Below are 6,976 nucleotides of genomic sequence, written 5' to 3'. Positions count from 1 at the left end.
CAAGCTCAATATAAAGAGTTAGATTTATTAAACCGTAACAAATTTTCATCAAAACATCGAAAGTAGGTTTATTTACAACGTTATTGTCATAAATGATATTAGGGAGCATAAATTTGTACATGTCCATATACTTCGATCCAATCCCGTTCTCAAATAATATACTTCAATGATATACGTCCATTCTATCTCTACCATGAAACTCAGATAAAACTTGGTAAGATACAAATTTTGAACCCTCTCTTCCTTCGTCTAAAGCAAATGATGAAAACTTTTATCAAAAAGGACATTAAGCCTTGACCAATCAGCTGAACTAACAACAAACAAAAATAATAATTAACCACTATATATATACAAAATTAACTTGGAGGCATCCATAAGGCAACATATGTATATACCACAATATGCAACGGTAATGTACTTCTGTTAGAAAGGAACAGAGAAAAATGGTAATATTAACTTTTTCAAAAGAATGAATTGTTCTTAAAATCTGACCGAACTCACTAAGTGGTCGACTTGGTTCGCCCTAATGTAAGCATCTCAAGAACGCTCAACTGGACCAGTAATGTTACGTCGACAGTTTTTTACTTAAGTCTGACATTATCCATTTTATGAAACCGTTATGTTACCGTAAAATCTGACCGAACTCACCTAAGTAGTCGCGATTCTCGAACCCAACATCACATCTGACGAAGACGAATCGTCTCCCTTAATTGGCGTATGAGGCCCACGCACGATGCATTTGGCTTTTGCACCGTATTCCAATGTTGATATTGTCTTATGCATTTCCTTTGGATCCGGGCTTGCACATAATATCATAAGAATCTTTGACTTGTCATCTTCGAACGAATCCTGTTGACAAATAGCATTTAGTCACCCATCTAGCATACTCATACATAATGTAGAGAGATGGCATGAATAACATGCTGGGATTTTTTTAAAGCAAGCTTGGGTCGGGTTGAACCCCCCAATTTGAGGGACCAGTTATAAAAATTCTCATATTGTATGTGGAGGGTTCTTAAATCCTAATTATGGCATGAATAACATGCTGGGATTTTTTAAAGCAAGTTTGTTTGTGAGTGCATAACTGAAGGCAAACTTTGCACACTAATCAGAAACAAATTTCACATCTTTTGTTCTAAGTTGTCTTTAAGCAATTCTAGATGGCCTTTTTGTGAGCTGAGAATTTAAAAAGTATATGTACATGTAAATGGTTTGATGTAGGTTAAATAAGAAATTTCCCAACCGCTTAAATCTTTTTATTTTATGATATATTAGTTTGCTATTGTATATTTGTATTACTGTTTAAAATGGTCAAAAAAGTCAATAAAAAGACACAAAAGTGTTTGCGGGTCAACCCAACCTGACCCAGTCCATTTTGGTACACTAAAAAATAACGAACGGGTCAAACTGTAACCGGAGATTCTGGTAAGGCCGATTTAAACAGGCCAGAACAGGATGAGTTGAGCTTAAACAACCTTTTTTCCATACTGCACATCGATAGGTTTACATCTTTCTTATTAAGTGAGTTTTGAGGGTGTGTTTTGTGAGGCCCCAACAAACAAACAACTGTTATAAAACTAAAAGGGCTTACTTGCATAAAAAAGGCTTCTCTCACTGCATCTGTAGCACAATTTTGAGAATTATGGCAACTCACTCATTGGCTCGCTCAGGTTAAGTACGCAATTTGGCTCTCCTCATCTGACTTGAAACTATAAACAGCACACTTTAGATAAAGAAGTTGATGAAAGCTAAAAAATATCACAATAAAATGATTCAGTATATTAAAATTAAATCAAAGAAGCATCAATAACTACTTGGAGAGATCTTATAGATGTCAAATCCGAGAACTTACTCATATTTTCTATAAAGAAATCGCAACACAAATAGAGCTCCATAACTTGCTGGTCCTGTGTGAACACATAACGAGCTTGTTTTTAGGTTTGCACTCGAGCTCGTTTAAGCTCGGCTCGTTTCAAGCTTGTTTTCGAGCCGAGTTTGAGTAGCTCACCGTATTTGCGCCCCTACTTAAAAAATAAGATAAATAAGTGCCAAAAAAGCCTAGAATATATTCAAATTCACAAATAATTATAAAAAAAATAGGGTGGATAAGGGTGTATACCTCTGGTAAGGGAAGGGTGTATACCATTAGAAGACTGAAGATCACACACTTACCCTGATAAAGATCAAATAGACATTGACTGTGTACATCATAATGTCATAGGTTATACAACTTAAGCTGGAAAAGTAAAAGAAGTATTGACATATCATATATGAAAATATAAACAACAGCAATACCTTCCGATCGGGTGGGTGGTGCCTTTTTCCATAGCAGCAGCAACAGCAAGAGCTTCTTTCTCACAAGTCGTAACGCAACAAAAAGCGGTAGCTTCATGTCCGTGTATGGGCTCAATTGCTTTGCACATAAACTCCCCTGTCCTCAATGTCCTAGTCTTATCAAATGCAACGGTGTGACAGGAAAGAGTAAAAGATGTTGCCAGCAGGATCATCAAGAATGAAAGTAAAAGATGATTGGTCGGATGTCGTAAACCTTCTGCTTACCCAGTTTATCACCGAGCCACCCGACGAACAATTGGTCGGATAGGGTTCCAAGAAGAGCGACACCATTTACAGCCGCAGACACGTTCGGATGTAAGCTTTCCGACTTCGGAGAGCCTGGCTGGTGTTAGTCAATTGTTAAAACAAAATGACTATTGTGATCTAGCCAAAAAATTGGCAGATGTACGTAAATCTGCTGGTGATGGTATCGCATTTTCACTAGTCCTAGCAACACTAAACGACACTCTGGTCAGGTGCCATGCTCCAATCTGCATTTTAATCTGAGTGACTGAGAAAACAAGCACATATCTATCAATTCAAATCAAACCAAACAAATACCAAACCAACTATATGTAACGTTAATTAGCAAGAAACATACATCACAACCTCACCCATCGAAGCCTAGCCAGTGACTGAAGATCTAGCGATTTCAACATTCTGATTTCAGTTTCAAGACCTAGAACCTGCGATTGAAAAGGAACTTGTTTCAATTTCAAACATATAAAACGATGAACCGATATATGCAATTCAAGGTGTTGATGAGGAACAAACTTGTTGAAATCTAAAAAGATGAAAATAAGTAACCAGCATCCTTGCTACAATAGACAGAATCGATCAGAAATCTTCAGCAAATAGAGAGGAACAAACCCCTTAAACCAGGCACACACCAGAGAAAGTAGAAGAGACGGAGACCAAAAAAATCAAATCGCAAAAAACAAGTCGAACCTGTTTGACGGATTCAAAGATCTTTGGACCGATGCCGTCGCAGGGAAAGAGAGTGGCGCGAATCAGATCGGAACAGGTGGAGGAAAAGCTCCGATCAAAGCGCGACAGCAGGGGTTGTGGCGCGGGTGCGGAGGAGGCGTTTGGCGATATGCAGAGCCATCGGAATCAAAAAAAGTGGTCGGATAGATGATGGATGGTTTCACAGCCGATGAAGGTAGGATTTCTGTCTTATGGTTTTCTTTCATAATGGCCGTTGAGGAACCAGAACATGAATCATTAGAAACCGGAAGCATTTAATATGTAGGCTGAAATCCCCTTATTAACCCTATGGTGTCTTAAAATTTTGGGTGAAACCCCTCTAAAATGGCTTACACATCCTTGTACATAGTGCTTTATAACTTGTAAACATGGTAAAATTACAATATTGTACATCACTTCTCCTTTTTATAGTACTAGTGGGGAACCCGCGCGTTGCGGCGGAGTCGACAACACGAGGCGTGAACATAATTCAAACCTTAAAACGATATAAAAATCATATATAAGTTACATATATATAACGGTCCGCGCTTCGCGGCGAGTTAAGTTTTTAGTTAAATAGTAGCATGCTACGTTGTATATAGATTTTGGGGTCGTTAGTTTATAAGCTTTCGTCTAAAATTGTTGGTTTATAAAAAAGCCCGGGGCCTGTTCTTAAAGATGGGGGTGAATGGGGGTGACCACTACACATGGCCTAATCCAAGGTACCTAGCTGACAATACAAATGACAATTTATCTTATGTTCATCAGACCAAGCTATGACAATTTATCTTGTGTTCAGCAGACCAAGCTGACAATTCGAATGACATTAGGTGATAGCAAAGCTATGTTAAAACATGGTAACTTTGGTTAATTTTTCTAAATAAAAATAGAAAGAGATATCATAGAATAACAAATCTATCTATCTAGAGCAAAAGTCAAACCAAACACTTATTAACAAAGTATCTTATGGATCTCAAAAGGACATTTTGGTCTGATCATCCATTTTTAAGTTTGTCTTGACACTCAAAAGCCTGAAGACTGCAGGAATATCTTCTTGTGCCTGCAACTAAGGCCTGCAAAAGGAGTCTTAATAAATACATAAATACCTAAAACAATCACAATCAAATTCTTATCGACTTGAGATTCATTTTATCAATCAAAAACAAAAAAAAAAATCTTTAAAATCATTGATCAAAGTAATGCCTTCTAATTACTTTATACACCAAGAAAGATTTAAATTCTCTAACTTCTAAATGAGCATGAAGTTCCCTATGTTTCAAGTTTCGAATATTGTCTATAAATTATTTTCAACAAACATAGATCAATAACCGATTAAGAGCCCATATCTTTTTTGTCAATTTAGGATTCAAGTTACCACTCAAACAACAAATAACTTCTAAAACTGTCAATCAAAGTTCTAACCTCTAATAATCTTTATGTTTCAAGATTCAAACTTTTCAACATTCTACCTTAACCAAGCATATCATATATCAATAACCAACTAAAAAAACATCTAACTACCATCCAAAAACACATAAACTCACCTGCTTTGCTACAAACTCAGGATAATGATCCTGCAACACCCGCAAAGCCTGCTTCGTAGCCACCAGACCCATTAACCTGCTTAAAAGTAACACTAAGTCCTGATTGTTCAGATCATTATACCCCTGCAATAGTTAAATTCAAAATCAATAACTACAACAAGTCTAAACTTATTCGTGAATTCAAAAATCGAAATACCTAGAGTTAAACAAACAAATAGTTAAATTTGCAAAATTTGCAAGAAGCACATATGAATGGTCTTCACATTGCAAATACTTAAATTTCCCTGTACCTTGGTGGCTTCCCATCAGAAACCAACTCCTTGATAGGCTAGTACAGCTTTGAGGACGCCGCTAGCAAGGTGGTGAACAAGCACGCCACTCACACCCCCCGACCCTTGCTCATTTGCCACCACTCTGTGTTCCACACTTTTCAACTTGTCATTCGATATCATTTGAAACTAACAATATTAGACTTTATTCGAATATCCATACTCAAAATCACATGAATCTTGCCTGTAAAAGATCACCAATATTGATCACAATTGCACCAGGAACCGATGGAACATCAACCCACTGATTATGATGAAGTATTTGCAGCCCTCCGATGTGCATTCGTGATTTTAGACAAATTAGAAAGGTTTCGTAAAAAGTGTTCAACTAACAAAAAAAAAACATAACTATAATTGAAAAAAGTTTATTAACACTGGAAACTTCGGTTACCTTAATCGCGTCAGGGATGATTTTGGATTTTAGGGTTCTTAAATTCAAGGTCACCGGAATGGATTCCGCCGGACTTATTGGCGTGACCGGAACTGGCCTGAATCTATGCTAATGTCTGACCATCACTGCCAATTTCATTTGTAGCCACCGGAAACCAAGCCACCGCTCGTCTAAAACAACATTATCACCTAAAACGAACCTTCTCCACCTGAAATTAAATGATAAATTACATCAATATATGAAAAGAACATACAACTTATAGAAAAGTGATACACATATACATGGAATCCAATTTTAGGGTTTTAGTAGGTTGAGGATGAATCGAACTGAAAAAGGATGAAACTCACCAACAAAGGCGTCCAATTGCCGAGTAATAAGGGGGTGGGTCTGGAAACGAAAGGGCTGCTTCAATTCAAGTTTAAAATCAGTTTCAATTGATCAATTAACCGGTAAACATGATGATTTCATTGATTGTTGATGAGAAAACGAACCGGTGGTGATGAAGAGCGCATTCAATTGGCATTCAATTACCATGGCAGTTAAAGTCAAGGAGCTTAAATTGTAGTGTCTTAAAATACCAAACACTTTCCAATTTTCTCTGCTTACACAATGTTGTATATGCTGCTTCCAATGTTGTACATTCTCCTTTTTAATATATTATAGATAATATACTAAATATATTATTTACTTCAAACATATTAAATTATTAGTTAATAACTCATACGTAATTTCAAAAATATTAGGCTAGAGAGTATGGTGATGGTCCTTCAAGGGAGGATGATCCGCCACGTAGGCGCCACATCATAGTTCTTCCAAGGATGGTCCATCCCACAAAACTAGAGTGTATGGGATGATCCTACCCCGCCACTTTTATGTTTTTTTTATTTTTTTAATCTTGTACTTTTTTTTAACATTTAACAAATAAACTAACAAAATATTTTCATTAATATTAAAAAACATTACATAAACTTTAAAAAAACATAAACTCAAAAAATCCTAATATATTAAAATAAGCTACTAGTCTTCGTCCTCCATGTCGACGTCGGGTTCGTTATGAGCGTTGTTCCAAATGTACTCCACCAAGTCCGCTTGTAGGTTAAAAAAACATAAACTTAAAAAAAATCCTAACTTTCATACTTTTTCATTAAACTCGATCCATGTTGCACAAGCTTCCTTCAACTCAGCAATCACTTGCCTGCAAGATTAACCCTTTGTTAAGGTGTGAACAACAGTTTTAACATGTTCCTTGTTTAGCTAACTTTGTATCTGACCCATTTGACATACAACACAGCTCAAATCAGAACCATTCATTAGTAAACATGTTGATATTCACATCTAGTATAGTTACTGTAAATATTATGAATATGATCGAAAGTTTTCTCAACAATGCAAGACAATAAAATTCACAAACG

At 36.4% G+C, this 6,976-nt stretch overlaps 1 long non-coding RNA gene across 30 annotated transcripts; it reads right to left on the bottom strand.

Annotated features, from left to right (window-relative positions):
- Window positions 1–6,137, bottom strand: LOC110937707. 30 transcript variants are annotated; one of them, XR_004890723.1, is made up of 13 exons: window positions 6,056–6,137; window positions 5,912–5,966; window positions 5,565–5,772; window positions 5,337–5,443; window positions 5,135–5,258; window positions 4,845–4,967; window positions 3,109–4,373; window positions 2,296–3,020; window positions 2,120–2,173; window positions 1,853–2,024; window positions 1,592–1,709; window positions 649–849; window positions 1–310 (listed from the first exon to the last, which is right to left on the bottom strand). It is a non-coding gene; the product is annotated as an uncharacterized LOC110937707 (long non-coding RNA). The 30 variants fall into 30 exon arrangements; XR_004890729.1 differs by having other exon boundaries at window positions 5,912–5,969; window positions 6,056–6,124; XR_004890740.1 differs by having other exon boundaries at window positions 1,853–1,907; window positions 2,009–2,024; window positions 5,912–6,110.
- Window positions 6,138–6,976: the final 839 nt, after the last annotated feature.

The sequence above is a fragment of the Helianthus annuus genome, chromosome 4, assembly GCF_002127325.2.
Source record: "Helianthus annuus cultivar XRQ/B chromosome 4, HanXRQr2.0-SUNRISE, whole genome shotgun sequence".
NCBI lineage: Eukaryota > Viridiplantae > Streptophyta > Magnoliopsida > Asterales > Asteraceae > Helianthus > Helianthus annuus.
This window is presented reverse-complemented; position numbering and strand designations above follow the sequence as displayed.